This window comes from Chenopodium quinoa, unplaced genomic scaffold, assembly GCF_001683475.1.
Source record: "Chenopodium quinoa cultivar QQ74 unplaced genomic scaffold, ASM168347v1, whole genome shotgun sequence".
In the NCBI taxonomy this organism is placed as follows: domain Eukaryota; kingdom Viridiplantae; phylum Streptophyta; class Magnoliopsida; order Caryophyllales; family Amaranthaceae; genus Chenopodium; species Chenopodium quinoa.
This window is the reverse complement of record NW_018743812.1, coordinates 404,925-423,385: the sequence shown is the minus strand read 5'-3', so window position 1 is coordinate 423,385 and position 18,461 is coordinate 404,925. Positions and strand designations below refer to the sequence as shown.

Genomic DNA, 18,461 nt, shown 5'->3' with positions numbered 1-18,461 from the left:
TCTAACGATTCCCATAGCTCCTTAGCAGACTCGACATGTTGATACACATCGAACAAATCATCCTCCATCCCATTGAGAATATGTCCCCGACATATAAAGTCATCATTATCCCACTTAGATTTCTCACGCACATCCTCCATTGTTTCATTCTCATGTTCTACCGATCTAGGAGTGCTAATCACATAGGCAACCTTCAACGATGTAAGAAGAAAATACATCTTCTTCTTCTTCCATCGTCGAAATTCCACACCGTCAAACTTCTTGAGTTTGACAAAGTTTGTGGTAAGTTCTTTCACACTAGACATGTTGTTCAAAAAATTATCACTTTAGATTGTTAGGGTTTAACTACTTTGATTCTACACAACTAGAATCAAAAAACAATGGTGGACAAACCCTCGAATGTGTATAAAATTCAATTAAATACACAACACCAAATACTTAAAGTATTATCACAAACCAAGCACTAAATTAACAATATAATTCAGAAATTACAACAAATTAACACTAATGTAAAAGGTTCTTTACTTGCCTCTCTCCAAGCCGATATCCACCAAGAACATGAGAAAAACAATGACCACGTGAGTCTTCTATACCGGATACTTGACTAAGGCGTGTATACACTTTCCTCAAGTGATAATTTCCCCCACCACGGTGCTTGGGTTGAAACCGGAAACTCACTTTGAGATACAATAGTCAACACCACACTCTAAGCACAAAGATGTGTGATAAGATGAACAAATTCTCAATCAATAAACTTAATAATGGAGAATTAATGAAGAGTTTGCAAGATTCTTCAATTAAAAGTGTAGAGAAGAGAGAGTTTTTCAGAGAGGAATCTGTTTTTCTGTATCTCAAAACAAAACATCGAAAACGATATAAAGGAAATAACCGTAAAAACCGAAGACGAGCGAGGAGGCGCGGGCGCGCCACCACAGCAGCGCGGGCGCACCACCATAGGGCGCGGGCGCGCCATTTGCTCGCGCGAGCGCTCCTACTCGTTCTTCCAAAAATCCAACTTTTCCAGAAACCTGACGCGATTTTGTCGCGGTTTAGGCGCAGGTCGCGCCAAACCATGGCGCGGGCGCGCCTCCTAAACTTTACAGATTTTCCAGAAACTCAGCGCGATTTTGTCGCGCTTTTGGAGCGGTCCGCGCTTGTCTTTCACAAGCGCGCTAACAAGTGGAGCGATCTCTCCACTACAACACTCTAAATTATCCAACAAGCTGTTGGCTGAACAGAACCGGCTGGTCATCGAGAATGAGCGTGACTTCAAAGCACGCATGAAGATGGCATGGTCCATGATCCACCCGGACACCGACTATGCTTTCTTCGACTTGAGGTACAAATACGCAACAGAGGTATTTGATGCTCAAGTACTCGGGCTTTAGCAGCCGGCGCCCTTCGAGGAATGGGCCGGCATAGGGGATGAACAAGCGGAAGATGAGGTTCCGGGTGGGGCAAGAGAAGCCCAACCCCAGCAGACCCAAGATGCCCCTAATGCCGGTCAGGGCCAGCAGCCGGAACAACAGCAGCAACAGCAGCAGCAGCTTAAAATTTTATAAACTCCTACTTTCATCCGGCCTGCGAGCCGTGTAATCTTGTATCACTTTCTCCGGACAGGGGTCCGGCTAACATTTTAACTTGAAATTTATATATATATACCGACTGTGTCGGTTTACTTTGCCATTTTGTTTCAATTTTCAATTTTCTGCAATTTTCCTTGAATGAATTTTTTGTTGCAATTTGAATTGATATATGCCGGATGCATTAGCCTTGTCTGCCCCTGGATGGTTGTTTGCTTAATAGTTAGAAACTTAAAGCAAGCAGCCGTCCATAAGCATCCAGATGAATATATATGCGGTCTGTGACCGTTTCAAAAAAGAATTGAACCCAAGTCGAATCGGCCGGCTGTGCCGGCTAAATCAAACTTAGGATACGCGCTCAACCAGCTGGGGTTTTACCCCTAAGGTATCCGACAATGTCGTTGGTTGGCATACAGGCGGCTTGTGGCCGGACGTATGCATTTTAAACAAGTGCGGATTAATGATAATGATAATGAAATGGTAGCCGGCTGTATTGCTTTTCGGCAAAAGCCGGCTGAAGACCAAGATTTAATTCACCGCCTGTGTTGTGTTGGGGGAATAACCGGGTGTCCCTTGATTTTAACAAGGTTTTGAATTTGTTTATGGGAGCTGGAGCCGGCTGTAGTGCTTTTTGGCAAAAGCCGGCTGCAGATCAAGATTTAATTCACTGTCTGTATTACCTTGGGTCAATAACCGGGTGTATCTTGATTTCGATAGGTCATTCAAACGGCCATGGGTTATCTTTAACCTAACTGGTTAAAGCCGTTTGAGTCTATGACCTGTAGAACAATGTACCACCCGGAAGGGAGATGTTCTCTTCGACAAATTCACCCAAATGGGCGTCGCCGGATGCCTGCTCATGGTTAGAGCAGACGATTTAAAATATGTTGGCCTTTGGCCTTTTAAATAACTAAGTTAGGTACTTAGCCTTCTACTCATTTTGAGCAAACGGGTGTCCGGATGTGCATTGCATAGGTGGGACTTGGGAGATGCCCGGGTGTGCATTGCACATGGGACTTAGAAGTTGCCCGGTTGTGCATTGCACATGGGACTTTATACAAAAAACAATTTGAAATAAAGTAACTCTTTCATTAATATACTATATTTACAAAATATTTACAAATCCTTAGAAGTAGTACTTTTTCAAGTTGTCTACATTCCAGGTTTTGGCCAGCTGCCTGCCGTCTGGTGTTTCCAGGCGGTAGGTGCCGCCTCTGACTTCTTCAAAAATCCGGTAGGGGCCCTCCCAATTAGGGGTTAGCTTCCCTTGCTCATTTGCCCTATCGGTTGCCTCCATTTTTCGTAGCACAAAGTCCCCCACTTTGAGGGGCCGTTTGTGTACTCTTTTGTTGTAGGCCCTCGTCATTCTCAGACGGTATATCTCATGACGCAAGGCGGCATTTCCCCTGCGCTCCGGGAGTGAGTCCAATGCAAGACGCATGGCCTCCCAATTAGCCTCTTCATCATAGAGCATGACTCGGAGTGTTGGCTCATAAAGTTCAATTGGCAGGACGACTTCAGTGCCGTATGTCATGAGAAACGGGGTTTCACCGGTTGCCCCTTTTTCAGTTGTTCTGATGGCCCAAAGGACGTAAGGTAACTCATCCGCCCAAAGACCGCCAGCTCTTTCAATCTTCTTTTTTATGCCGTCTAAGATGAGCTTGTTGAAGGCTTCAACTTGTCCGTTTGCCTGGGGGCGGCCAACGGATGCAAAACAATGTGAGATCCCCAGATCTCCCAACCAACTCTTGAGGGTAGGCGTTTCAAACTGAGGACCGTTGTTAAAGACCATAGACATAGGAACCCCAAACCGGGTGATGATGTTTCTCCAAATGAAGGAGATGACATCCTTTGTCTTAATGCCCTTGACCGCCTCTGCCTCAACCCACTTGGTGAAGGAATCTACAGCCACTAGAATGTATCTTCTTCCGTCTGATGCAGGCGTATAAGGACCTAAGTTGTCCATGCCCCATTTTGCAAATGGAATCGGGCTGCAGATGGCCGTCAGATCTGTTGCCGGACGGTGTATGAGCCGGCCAAACCTCTGGCACTTGTCACATTTTTTCACCAATTCCATGGCGTCAGCCTCAAGAGTGGGCCAAAAGTAGCCTTGCCGCCTGGCCCTCTTTGCTAGAGTTCTGCCGCCTATATGTGATGCACAAAAACCCGCATGCAGATCCTCTAATACCTCTTTTCCCCTTTCAGGGGTAACACACTTCAGCAACGGCTAGAGGTAACCCTTTCTGAAGAGTTCCCCCTTGTACATTTCGAAGCTCAGGTAGATCCCGGATGGGATCCATACAGGTAGAGCTTCGGTCCAGAATTCCAATGGGATCATGTTCAATGCTTCTTTTTTCCATGACCTCCCAAAAGACTAACCTAGGCGTATCACATGTGGCGGATGAGGCCAGTTTGGACAATGCATCCGCCTGATTGTTTTCTGACCGGGGCACCTGACTTAGATGGAATTCATCAAGTGTCGCAGCCTCATCTTTGACCGCCTGCAGATACTTGATCATTGCCGGATGGGTGGCCTCATAATCGTCATTGAATTGGCTAACAATCAATTGAGAATCTGAGCAGGCGTCAACTTTCCTTGCCCCTGCCGCCTTACACATGCGTATACCGGCTAGCAGGGCCTCATAATCCGCCTCATTATTGGAGGCCTGGAACTTGAACCGTAGTGCGTATTCATATTTGTCCCCTTACGGAGATATGCAAATTACGCCTGCACCACAGCCGTTCATAATAGAGCTCCCGTCTACATATAACTTCCAAACCTGATCAACATTTTCCGGCTGTACCGGTCTTGTCATTTCAACAACGAAGTCGGCGAACGCCTGACCCTTCACTGCCTTTCTAGGCTCGAAAGTTATTTCCAGACTTTGCATTTCAATAGCCCACTTGAGCATTCTGCCGGACGACTCCAGGGTTGTCATTGGCCGCTTGAGGGGTTGATCTGTGTAGACCACCACCGGGTGTGCCAAGAAGTATGGTTTCAGCTTCTTGACTGCCATGAAAAGAGCAAGGCCAAATTTTTCAACCAGGGGGTACCGCAGCTCAGCATTTCGAAGTACATGGCTAATGAAATAGACCGGGAGCTGTATGCCGTCTCTTTCAGCTAAGAGAACGGCACTGAGGGCATGATCTGAGACGGCCAAGTACATGTAGAGAACCTCTCCTGTTAGAGGGCAAACTAGCCGTGGCAAAGAGTGGAGGTGCTCCTTTAACTTCTGGAATGCCGCCTCAGCATTCTCCCCCCATTCAAATCTAGTCTTCTTCTTGATTTCCTAGAAGAAGTAGAGGCACTTGTCACCTGACCGGCTGAGGAATCTCCCCAATGCCGCCAGACAACCGGTGAGTCCTTGGACTTCTCTGACAGTGCCGGGTGACTTCATGTCAATTACCGCCTGCACTTTGTCCGGATTGGCCTCTATCCCCCTTTGATCAATCAAGATCCGAGAAACTTCCCAGACTCAACACCAAAGACACACTTTTTGGGATTAAGCATGACATTATGCCGCCTGAGGGTGGTGAAGGTTTCTCGGAGGTCAGCAAGGTGATCCGTCTGAAGCTTGGATTTGACTATCATATCATCAATGTACGCCTCTACATTCCTTCCAATTTGATTAATGAAGGCCGTGTTAATCATCCGTTGGAAGGTAGCAGGCGCATTCTTCAGCCCAAACGGCATCACCGTATAACAGAACAACCCTTGATCAGTGACGAATGACGTCTTCTCTTGATCTTTTTTCCACAAGGGTACCTGATGGAAGCCTGAGTAGGCATCCATGAAGCTCATCAAAGCATGGCCGGCTGTAGAGTCGACTAGACTGTCGATCTTTGGAAGTGGATAACTATCCTTCGGGCAGGCCTTGTTCAGATCTGTGTAGTCAACACACATCCGCCAGGTACCATTCGGCTTCTTGAACAGAACGACATTGGCTATATTGACCTCAGCGGCTGCCGCCTAAGATCTTTCCTCGCCGTGGTTCCTTTTCTTTTGCCTAACCGGCTTCTTTTTTGGATCCACGGCAAGTTTGTGGATAGCAAGATCCGGGCTGACGCCTGGCATCTCTTTCACTTCAAAGGCAAAGATGCCTATGAATTCTTTCAGCAGTTGGTGCAAGTCTGCATCCAACTTTTCAAAAGCAACCGTCCCCACTTTTACGGTTCTTTCCGGACGGCTGTCATCTATGATCATATCAATGGTATCACCAGCCGGCCGGGGACGGAGATCTTCTGATCGTTCCCCGATCAGTGATTGCTATTACTTCTCCTTCTTGGCGGCCACCAGATGGTCCGCCTTTCTCTTTTGCCGGCTGCCTTGGGAGCAAGCGCGGCTTCATTGTCATCAAGGTCCATGGGCTCCTCGTTATGGCCGGCTGCAATAGCAGTCGGCCTGACGTCTGAGAGGTAGCACTCCCTAGCCGTCTTCTGGTCCCCGCTCAGAGCACCGACTGACCCGTCATCCCTCTCAAACTTAATTAGCATGAGGGATGGGATGATGACTCACTTGGACTCGTTGAGGGTAGGACGGCCCAAAATGAGATTGTAGGCGGTCGATTCCTCGACCACCAAAAACTTGACGACCATGTGCCGTCCTTCCCCCTTCTCTCCTAGCCGGATGGGTAGGTCAATTCTCCCCACCGGATGCACTATTCCTCCCCCAAAGCCGACTAGGGGTGAGAAGCCTTGTGCATACTGCTAGGCTTGTACTTGAGCTTTGCCAAGCACTGGTAACTGATCAGGTCAGACGAGCTCCCGGTATCGATGAGGATCCGGCCCACTCGTTGGTTGGCAACCTTGCATTCGATGACAATTGGGTCATCATGGGGCCGCCTGACCATACCCTGATCCTTCTCAGAGATGAAGACCTCAGGGAAGGTGTCTTTCGACGCCTGGCCCTCATCCTCTGGGTTGGATAGTTTTCGGATGTTATCCTTAGTAACCCGGATGGTAGGACCTCCGCTTACGAAGCCGCCTGCTATGGTGAAGATGGGCTCTTCATCAGTATCAGAACTCACAGCCGGCTTCTTTGACGGTTGTCCATTGTTGGGTTTGGGGTTACCTTTGGACTTCACCAAGTAGGACTTTAAAGCCCCCTCGTAAGCCAGACGGTCCAATAGCCGCCTGAGGCTATAGCAACCATTAGTGTCATGGCCAACGTCCTCATGGAAGTGACAGTACTTGCTCTTGTCAAGGTTCTTGATAGAACTCTTCATAGCAGCCGGTTTTTCAAGAGTTAACCGGTCTTTGATCTCCATGAGGATGGAGGAGCAGTCCTTGTTGAACTCGTACTTGGGGACGTACGATTCCAACTTTCTCTGTTTCTTCTGGGACGGCTGACCAGAGCGATCCACGGCCCAGACTTCTTTTCTTTTCTTGCCCTCTTCTTTTTTGGCCGGCTGGGCAGGCCGGCTGTCTTTCTTGTCGGACCTCCTTGGCTCCGACGAGTGCTTGATGGCATAGAGTTCCGTCGCCTGTATATAGGCTTCGGCTTCCATCAAAGCCTCTTGGAGGGTAGCCACCCTCTTGCGGACTAGGTCGAACTTGAAAGTTGACTCATCCTTCAGACCCTTGAAGAAGTCTGTGTATGCAACTTCATCAGACAGCCCTTGAATCTAAATTCTCATCAGATTGAACCGCCTGACATAAGACCGTCTCCCTGCTGGATAGCCCCTAGGTCGAGACTTGTCTTTTTGGCAGGGATGTTCATGGAGAAGTTGGACGCAAACAGGTATGCAAGCGTCTTGAAGTTATTGATGCATCCGGCTGGCAGGTTGCCAAACCATCGTTGGGCTATGCCCTTTAATGTAGCCGGGAAGCATCGGCACCAGGCGGCGTCATCCAACCCCTGTAGGTACATGAGGTTGGTGTATGCCATTAGGTGGTCTTCCGGGTTGGTGGTACCGTCGTAGGTACCGACCAACACATTTTTAACCTTGGTCGGCTGTGCCGCCTCGGTTATCTCCCGAAGAAAGCCGAAGGCTGTTCCCCAAGGTTGAGCAGCGGGAGCTGCCAGTCCATAGGCTGGACCTGATGTGTCGCCTGACCCCCAACGGGGGACGGCTGCATGTATGGTGATCCATACGGCATGTATGACTGTTGGGGCACATACGGAACCGGCTGGACGATATGAGGGCCAGTACGTGCGGACATGCCGCGTGACTGACTCCCTTGAAGTGTTTCCGAATGCTTCATTGAAGAATTGTGGAAACTGTCTGGGTAAGTCGACGTTGAGGCCGACTCAGACATTTGCTGACTTCTCTTCTCCTAGATGAACATCCGCGCGTCAGAGTAAGTTTTTTTGGACCCATCCGGCTGTACTTGCCGGATGGCCTTCCTTTGCCCTGATTCAGGGAAACGAAGTTTTGAGAGGTCGATTAGGGGCCCATCCGTCCCTTTGGGTTTGGGGTGAGGAGTAGGCACCCGGTCTTTAATCTGCTTCTTCCCGGAGGGAGAAGGCTTCTTTGCTGACTGACCCTTGTTTGAGCCAGTTGACTTCTTCATTATATCTTTTATATCCCCCTTGAAACTCGTCATGAATTTCATGAGTTCGTCTCTGGTGATGGGGGCTGTGTACTTTGCTGCCTGGGGTTGCCCGGCGTGCTTGCCGCCTGGGTTGCTGGGACCAGCTTTGTCTTGGCCCCGTTCCTTCTTTTCTTTGGAACGGGTGCGTCTTGTTCGAAATGACCCGTCTAGGGCCACATAGGTGTCGACCTCATAGTCTTCACCACTGTCATGGTCCGTATGGACCTCAGGTTCAACCGTAGGCCGGCTGCCCTCTACAGGCGGTACACTGTCAGATGCCATCTCAGAAGTGCTCTCCCCACAGACGGCGTCAAATGTTTCGGGGTTTTTGGAGTCCCTCGGGAGAGTTACAATTCTGGGAATGCGCGCCTGACGTCCGTACCTACAAAATCACGAAACTCCGGTTGGGGTGAGTTCCGCCTCCGACGATCAAGTTAGTATGATTCCGGATGGGTAAAAGTGCGGAAAGTAAATGGGTTTTTCTCCCTGATTCAGAGAGATTCCGCAATTAATATTGCTCGGTTTACGAGCGAAGCACGCTTCAAGGGTATTACTTCTTTATCCCTTTTCTTAATTATTGTTTAATTATGTTTATGCATGCTTTATTGCTTTAATTATTGGGGCGGGTCTTGGGCGGGTTTCTCTTCCGCGTAGCTTTGGACGCTACGAAACCCAACAGCGGTATCGGAGCCGCGCTCTTTTTAATTATTGCAATTTGTAATTAATTAAGGTGATTTAAAATGGATTTAAATTACTGGTTTTGCTTTCTAATTGGATTAGAAGCTCGTTTTAATTAATTTTAAAACTCGTATTTTTCTTATTGTGGCTGACGAACCCAGATTTCGACTCAAAAATAGTGATTTTTGGGTGGAATCGATGTTTTAAATCGTTTTTGACCCTTTTAGGATTATCCAGAAGCCAAAATCCTCCCAGAAATATGTTTTTTGAGGTGTTTTTCGTTTTTGACGAAATTTTTTTAAATCTTTATGCCTTGATTAATTTATGCATGTTAAGGGTAGATTAAATGTATGGTTGCATCCCTAATCTACTGCAATTATAAACCCTTTTAAGCATGGTTATGAAGTCATAATGTGTGCTTAAGTTGGTATGTTCAATTTCTCACATAAACTTGTTATTTCACAATCATGCAAATAAATTGCATTAAAGTGTGAATGTTTATTGTGAATGTGATTTTTTTTAAGTTCCTTGTATATTAAAGATCCAATCTTTAAGTGTTTAAATGGTTGGAACTTTGATTCTAAATTCCATGGTTGAACTAATTTTTGGATTTAATCATTTTGTGTTGATTAAAGTCCTTAAAGTTCAAGTGCTTGTGATTAAATCTTGATTAATTTTCATATTGGAAGATGTAATTTTGTTATTTTACACAAGTTAAAAGTTGGAAAAATTTTCATTGGATGATTGGTTTTATTTTCCAACTCCCTATTTTGTCAAAACTCATCATTAATTTACATTTGGGTTAAATTAATTTTGGGTGTAGCCCTTCAATTGTAAAGCATAAAGAAAGACCTAAATTATTTCAAAAGGGTAATTTTGGATGATTTAGGCTTGTGCACCATTAAAATTGAATTTAATTAAGTTGGACTTATTTTAATTTTATTTTTGCCCTAAATTGATTCTAAAATAAATTTAGGATTAATTTTATGTCACATGTAAATCGGGATTAAAATCCCGAGAAATGGTACGCAAATCGAGGCAAAAAACCCAAGCGTCACCAAGGCTAGCCGGGCTGCCTAGCACCCCATATGTGGCTGCCTATGGTGCGCACAGGGGCTGTGCCTTGAAATGGCGCTGCTGTGTGGCGAGGAAGTGCTGGTGCGCTGATGTCTGTGCGTGGCCTAGGCTGCTGGATGCTTGGGGATGCTGCTAGGCAGCATGGCAGCAAGCCCCAGCCAGCCCGCCACTCGCTGGCAGGCGCCAGCATGCGAGCTAGCATGCGCAGCATGCGTAGCAAGCTGCTGGTGCTAGCCAGCGTAGCGTGCTATGCTGAGCGCAGCATGCTAGCACCCAGCATCACGCACATCCCATGGGCTGCCTAGCAGCCATGGTCCGCAACCCACAAGGATTGAGTGGGACGTTTTTTGCTTAAATTTTGGGCTATCGTTTTTGCGCAATTTTGCAGTTTTAATTTTATTTAAAAATTTTAACGAGGTTAGACCTCGATTTTTCCGGCTCTTGCAAAATTTTAATTTTGACAAAATTTGGGTTTACCGGCTTAATTAATTAGATTAATTAAGTTGGATGCGGAATTTAGTGGGAGCTTATGAATTTTTCGTGAACAAATTGCGCCTTAATAAACATAATATGTTAAACAACTTTGACTAGTTTTAATTAGGCGTGTTAGTCGGATTAACAACCTAAGTTAGTTACTAGTTTTCGCATGTTGTGCATTTTTTCTTGTTTTTCGTCGTAAAATGCATGGGCCATTCACATATAGTGAATGGATGAATGGAAGATATATTGTTTCACGGATTTCGTGAAAATGACAACTAGTGGGGCCCGATTAGGATAGAAAATACGGACTGCGTTCCGTTACGTATTTTTGTAAATCTAAATACGGTCTGCGTACCGTTGAGTATTTTTGTACCTTAATATTTAGATTAATCCTAGTCGTAGTAGCTAGTAATTTTATTTTGGCGAAGATGTCTCAAGACGGTGTTTCCATGAAGACGAGCCAAGATGAAGACCCTTGAAGATTTGAAGATTTCAAGGGGTCATGCCAGTTGCCAAATGCATCTATTTTTATGCTCTATATATATCATTATGCTTATATATATACATATATATATATATATATATATATATATATATATACATATATATATATATATACATATATATACATATACATATATATACATATACATATATATACATATACATATATATACATATACATATACATACATATACATATACATACATATACATATACATACATATACATATACATACATATACATATATATATATACATATACATACATATACATATATATATATATACATATATATATATATATACATATATATATATATACATATATATATATACATATATATATATACATATATATATATATATATACATATATATATATATACATATACATATACATATATATATATATACATATACATATATATATATATATACATATACATATATATATACATATACATATATATATACATATACATATATGTGTATATATATATATATATATATTTGAATATTAGATGCATGTCTAGGATTTCAAATGTTGCGATGATTAGTTAAGTTCACTTAAATCAACCAACATAGAAACCCTAGGTCCCTAAAATATTGAGCTAAAATTTACCGTTCCAAGAACAACACTTACCGAACTAATGCGCGTACGTGATGGGCTACGCCAAAGCGAGGCATCACTACTTCCCTAGGAACGTAAGGTATACTATGTATACGAGTTGATCTTGGTTAAGCTCAACGATATCAGTAAGGAGTCCTTAGATGTCGTGGCAAAAGAGATAAGTCAAGGAAGCATTAGATGCGACGTTTTATCAAACCGAGAGTAGCTTAGAGCTATTAGCAATTGGATTGATTACCCTAAAAATATTAAGTGTTAAGACATGCCAAAGCATGCTTAATCACTTTCTGATTTTTGGGATCTCGGAATCATTTTATTCTCGCCAAAAGGGACAAATTATTAATGCGTGGATAAAATACTCAATAAGATTGAAAATTTGCATGAACACTTTTAAATTTCAAACTTATTGGTTTATGAATGGTTTTTCATTTCAAATTCTTTCAATTGTAGAACCATGTCTGCAAGTAACTCAAACAACCAGTTCTCATTACGCTCAATTCTCGACAAGGAGAAATTGAGTGGGCCAAATTTTCTTGATTGGCAAAGGAATTTACGTATTGTTCTCATGCAAGAGCAAAAGGAATACGTCCTTGATGAGGAAATGCCCGACACTCCCAATGAGGAGGTCACTCAAGCTGCCCTTAACCGATGGCAAAGTGCCAATCGGAATGTCAAATGCATCATGTTGGCCACTATGTCTCCGGACCTTCAAAAGACTTTCTTTGAAAAGGAGACGACTTTTGAGATCATTTTTGAGCTTTAGAATATGTTTCAAGAGCAAGCCTGAACTGAAAGGTTCGAAAACCACAGGCAAATCCTTGAGAGCAAGCTCAAGAAAGGAGAGTCGGTAAGCCCGCAATTGACATCATTCTCCATTCGCTGCACAAAGGCTATGATCAGTTCAAAATGAACTATAATATGCACAGCATGGAGAAAACTCTCACCGAGCTTCATGGTATGTTGAAGCAAGCCGAGCAAACCCTCAAGGATGAAGGGAAAGCATGATATGCTCATAGTGAAAAAGGGCAAGCCATTTAAGCGCTCAAGCAAGAAGAAGAGCTTTAAAGGGAAAAAGAAGAATTTTCCGCCTAAGTCAAACACTGCCAAGAGCAGCAAGGACAAAAAGGTAGCCTCTTCCAAATCCGACTCCGAATGTTTCTACTGCAAGAAGAAGGGACATTGGAAACGGGATTGCCTCAAATTCAAGGAAGATAAGAAGAACGGCACCGTTGCTTCTTCATCAGGTATTTTTGTTATAGACTTAAACTTTGCTAGCAAAACATCATGGGTATTAGATACCGGATGTGGCTCACACCTTTGTTCCAATGCTCAGGGACTAAGGATAAATAGGAGGCTAGAGAAGGGAGAGGTCGAGCTTCGGGTCGGCAATGGAGCAAAGATGTCTGCCGTCTCCGTTGGAACTCTCAGTTTGTCTTTGCCCTCTGGGCTTATTTTAGAACTTGACAATTGCTATCATGTTCCTAGAGTTACCAAAAACATTATTTCAATTTCGGCGTTGGACGCCAAGTGTTTTGAATTTCGAATTAAGAAAAATAGTTGTTCATTTTATTTCGATAATGTTTTATATGGTAAGGCATATTCAGAAAATAGTCTTTATGTGCTTTCTCTTGACAAACAAGTTTATAACATTAATGATACCGCCAAAAGGGCTAAGACTATCGAGTCGAATCAAACCTACTTGTGGCATTGTCGTCTTGGCCATATTAACGTCAAACGCATCAAGAAACTTCTACAAGAAAGTGTTCTTGACTCATTCGACTTGGAGTTGTTTGAAAATTGCGAAGGATGTCTATTAGGCAAGATAATAAAAGCAGCCATTCTCCAAGTTGGGAGAAAGGGAAAGTGACTTATTGGGTCTAATACATACGGACGTATGTGGACCAATGAGTACACCCGCAAGGCAAGGTTATCGATATTTCATTACCTTCACCGACGACTATAGTAGATATGGCTTGTCTACCTTATGTCGAATAAATCTGAATCCTTTGAGAAATTCAAAGAATTTCAGAGTGAAGTTGAGAATCAACTTGGCAAGAAGATAAAAGCACTTCGATCGGATCGAGGTGGCGAATATTTGAGCCATGAAAGAAAATGGTATTCTTTTAGAGCTGACACCTCCTGGAAATCCTCAATGGAACGGAGTATCCGAAAGGAGAAATCGAACCTTGTTAGACATAATTCGATCAATGATGGGTCTTAGTAAACTTCCTATCTTTTTCTGGGGACATGCGTTACTAACTGCGGCACTAACACTGAACCGTGCTCCGTCAAAAGTTGTAGAAAAGACTCCATATGAATTATAGACTAAGAAACCTCCAAGGTTGTCTTTTCTTTAGATTTGGGGTTGCGAAGCATATGTCAAGGGATTAATTTCTGACAAGCTTCACCCGAAATCAGACAAGTGTTTCTTTGTAGGCTACCCAAAAGAAACCAAGGGGTATTACTTCTACAATAAATCCGAGAACAAAGTGTTTGTTGCTCGTGATGGTGTCTTTTTGGAGAAGGAACACCTTTCCAAAATGACAAGTGGGAGGAAAATAGAACTCGACGAAGTTCGAGAGGACGAGCAACAATGTCAACCTGATAAAACTGACAATCAAAATGCTTTAGAAGCAGTTTATAAGATTGGTCAGAATCAAACAGACAATGTAAATGCTCAACCTATTACCCTTCGTAGGCCGCAACGACCAAGATCTCAACCAGACAGATACCTTGGTATTGTCTTAACCGAAGATCTAGACATCCTAGTCATGGATGGAGATGATCCAGCGACATACAAACAAGCTATGACAAGCCCCGACTCTACTAAATGGAAAGAGGCCATGAAATCCGAGATGGACTCCATGTCTGAAAATCAAGTCTGGGACTTGGTAAATTTGCCCGAAGGTTACACACCCATCGGTTGCAAAAGGATTTTCAAATTGAAAACAGACAAAGATGGAAATGTATCAATATACAAAGCTAGACCGGTGGCAAAAGGTTACAGGCAAATCCACGGGATTGATTATGATGAAACCTTTTCGCCAGTCGCAATGCTTAAGTCCGTCCGGATCATCCTAGCAATTGTTGCATATTACGATTATGAAATATGGCAAATGGACGTCAAAACCGCCTTCCTTAATGGGATTTAGGAAGAAACTGTGTATATGACACAACCGGAAGGTTTTGTTGATCCAAGCAACGCTGGAAAGGTATGCAAGCTTAAGAAGTCCATTTATGGACTGAAGCAGGCAAGCAGAAGTTGGAATCTGCGATTTGATGAAGCCATTAGTAAGTTTGGTTTTATCAAGAATCCAGATGAGTCTTGTGTTTACAAGAAGGTCAGTGGGAGTTGTTTCGGGGTTTTTTGTGTCCTACGGGAGAGTTACAATTCCGAGACTGAAACCGGACGCCTGTACCTGCAAAACAAACGGATGCTCCGGATGATTGGAGATCCGCCTCCGACGGTCAAGTTAGTACTTGATTAAAGAGTAATTAATGCGGAAATAAATGTGTTTTGGTCTCTCTAGGTGAGAGTGTTTAATGTGCGTAATCCCCCTTAATGAGGATTAATGGGCATATTTATATGCCTTGGGATGTGTGCCAGTACTAGGTTTAGGTTAAACCTAAGGCTGACTGGGCCTCCCACAAGGATTGGGCCTTGTTGGCCGGTTTTCCCATTTGGCATGGGTGGACACGTGTTGCGTTGCAATTGGTCCAAGGAGAGCGAATCTCTTGACGACACGTGGCAGGCTCCAATTGGCCTACGTGAAGGACACGTGGCGAAACCTGGCTGGCCCACGTGTCGGATGCTGATTGGTGGATAAAAATCCCCTAATCATTTGCCCCTCACAGGTGGCACGTGACTGGTCACATGCTACCTGTGACAGGTGTCGCACCGTAACAGGCGACGGCCTGCTACAGGTGTCGCTTGGTGAAAGGCCGGGAGATTTTCCCGCCCAAATTTTGAATTTGGGAATGACCCTTCGCCTTCTCATTTTGCCTATATAAGGGTGTGTTGACTTCAGTCATTTTCACACTTGAGAACTTTTTGAAGAGAACATTCGGACCCCTGAACTTGCTCTGACATTCCGGACTCTTTCTGCCTACCGCCTGCTCTGACAAGCCGGCTGCTCAGAACTTTCAGAAAGTCAACTTCACTCGTTCAGGTAACCGTCGGTTCTCTTACTCTTAATTTTTCTTTTTATTTTACTTTTTTGAAATGGCACCACGGAAGCACACGACACGGCCTAGATTAGTGATCAGCCGGTCACCGGGGACGGCTGAATCTAGGACTAGGAGTGCCGCCTGCCCTTTTCCGAACCAATCTTTGCCCTTTATACAAAGTCCGACTGTCTCTGTGTCTATGCAGAACACAATGGCCAGAACAAAAAGGACTGCTATGATCTCGAACTCAGACGGCTCCTCCCACCGGGTGCCGATTAGTGAAACATCTGACCAGGCGCCAGATGTCGAAGTTAACCAAGTCGGCTTGACCGCCGACAGCTCTGAGGGAGGGATCAAGGTGTTCCCTACCCACTATACCGTTAATATGTCTAACTTCTCTCCTACTCCTATTGAAGGAGAGGAGGCGGGCCCCTCTGGGAGAGGGGAGGAGTCGTCCTCTTCGGACTCGTCCTCTGACGAGTCCGAGTCCAGTTCTTCTGGTCCTGCATCTCTAGACACAGAAGAGAAAAACAGCCGCCTACAAGAGGCAAGACTTTCTCACGCAGTTGAGAAGGGGGACAATTGGGCGGAGCCGTCCGCCTCTTACAGAGAGCAAAACACCCCCTACTACTGCACAGTCCCAAAGGGCCGGATCAAGGCCATGCAAGAAAAAGTGGGGAGCTTTATTGCGAACCACACAATGGGCCCCGGCTTTTTAGTTTTTGTGCCGGATCCAGAAGACACAGTCGTCTGGCCGGCTGGTACTAGTTATGATAGCGCCTGCTTTGGCTGCTACGAGGCGGCCATCAGGGCTGGGCTGCGCTTCCCACTACATCCGGCTGTTCAGCGGATCTTGGATGGGTATGAGTTGGGGTTATGGCAGTTAGCCCCAAACTCTTGGTTCAACGTACTCGGCTATGTGGCCGGGTGCGAACTGCACGGGGTGGAGCCAAACTTCGAGGCTTTCGCCCACATGAACTACCTCAGCCGGACCCCTAAGGCAGGCGGTACCGGCTAGTATCAATTGACGAGCCACCGTGGCTACCTCATGACAAGAGGTAAAGAAAGTAAATGGAAGGATTGGCGGAGCACCTTCCTCATTATTGAGAGTTCAGACACAGAGCTGAACAAGCGCTTCAACAGATGGAACAGGGATCCGCCTCTTCTTGCAGGCGGCCGCAGCATGCCGCCTGTTCCTCCAAAAGCTAAGAAAGAGATCCTGGACAAAGGACTCTTCAAAGTAGAGTCGAGGGTCGACTCTACTACAGGGGTACGAGAGCAAGTACCCCTGCACTGCGTCCCGAGCTTCAAGTGGCTCTATGACGAGTACTTTTTGGCCGCCTGTGGCCTTAGCAGCCGGTGTTCAAGAGGTAGCCGGCCTGTCGAATACTCTTTTCTGCCATTCGTGACTTGTTTTATCTCTCATTAACTTGGTATTTTGTCTTCGCAGCGGACGCCATGAGCAAGATCACCGCTTCTAAGACAGCGGCTGCTATGTTGCGTGCTTCCATCATGCAACAGGGCTCTACCGACTCCCCCAACAAGGAGGCGCCCTTGGTAAGTTTCCAGTCTCTCGCTCCTTTTTTTTTTTTTTTTTTGAAGCTAGAGTATGTAGATACTAACCATGCGTCTTTTTTTTTTTTTTTTTTTTTTTTTTTTTTTTTTTTTAGGCGGGCACTCCAAGAACCTCTTCTTCTCAACAGCCGGACTCCAAGACCCGGAGGACGACTGTTGCAAGCTCTCCTGGTACTGCCAGGAAGCATGCGGCGGCTGAGAAACAGCCGGCCACCCCTTCTCAGACTCCAAGCAGGCCGCCTAGGAGTATGAAGCTTTCCTTGTGAATTTAGACTTGCTTTCCTTTTGCCAGGTCTAACATGCTTGTTTGTGCTTGATACAGCCGGCCCCCAGGAGCCAGACTTGGTCGAGGTGGCCAAGTCTATGATCAAGGCCGTCCCTCCAACTGAGAGGGAGGCGGTCAGGGGTGTCGGCACCCTTGATTTGGACGGGATTTCAGGGGTCCTTGCTGAGGTATACTTAGCATATTTTTGTCATATAAATTCCAGGACGCCTGTTTTTTTGTTTGAAAACTGACGCCTGTTCCCTCTTACTTAGGCCCTGCTCCGAGTAAACGGCCTTCGCAAGCCGATTGATAGGAAGAACAAAGAGGTAAAGGCTGCAAAAGCTATGGCCGCCTCTGACTGTGATAAGGCAATGTTTCAAATTGCCCAAAATGAGATTTTGACAACTGATATTCTTTATTATCAGGCGCAGGCTACTTCTGCTATCCGGGCTCAGTTGGAGGCGGCCCAGAAGAAAAATACTGAGCTGGAGGCGACCATCAACAATCTCAAGACCGAGCTGAGACCTCTTCGCCAAAAAGCAAGCTCCTACGACACCTTGGAGAAATCTTTGGCAGCCGTCAAGGAGCGCCTGGCGAATCAGGAGAAGGGTCTCACTCAAGAGCTCTCGGCCAAGGCCGAGCAAGAGAAGAAGGAGCTGGTCCGAGAGATGATGGAGGACTCTGCTCAGATCCAGCGCATGACCTGGAGCCGCCTCTTCCCCAATGCCGACTTTTCCTCATGGGAAAAAACGTACCGCCAGTGTTCTGATAGATACAATCAAGAGATCCTGGCGGCTGCTGAGGACGAGGCGTTGGAGGAGGAGGAGCCGGTAGTGGCGCTGGTGCCGCTTGGGGTGGACGCATCGAAGAAGGATGCAGCTGAAGCCGAGTCCAGCAAAAAGAATGCTGACCAGGCGGCAGCTGCTATTATTGAAGATCTGCCCCCTTCTTAAGCTTTTATCTTCTTTT

At 45.3% G+C, this 18,461-nt stretch overlaps 1 pseudogene; it reads right to left on the bottom strand.

The window, feature by feature from the left end:
- Positions 1 to 449: 449 nt before the first annotated feature.
- The window catches only part of LOC110685394, a 33,814-nt pseudogene continuing 15,802 nt past the window's right edge, over positions 450 to 18,461 (bottom strand).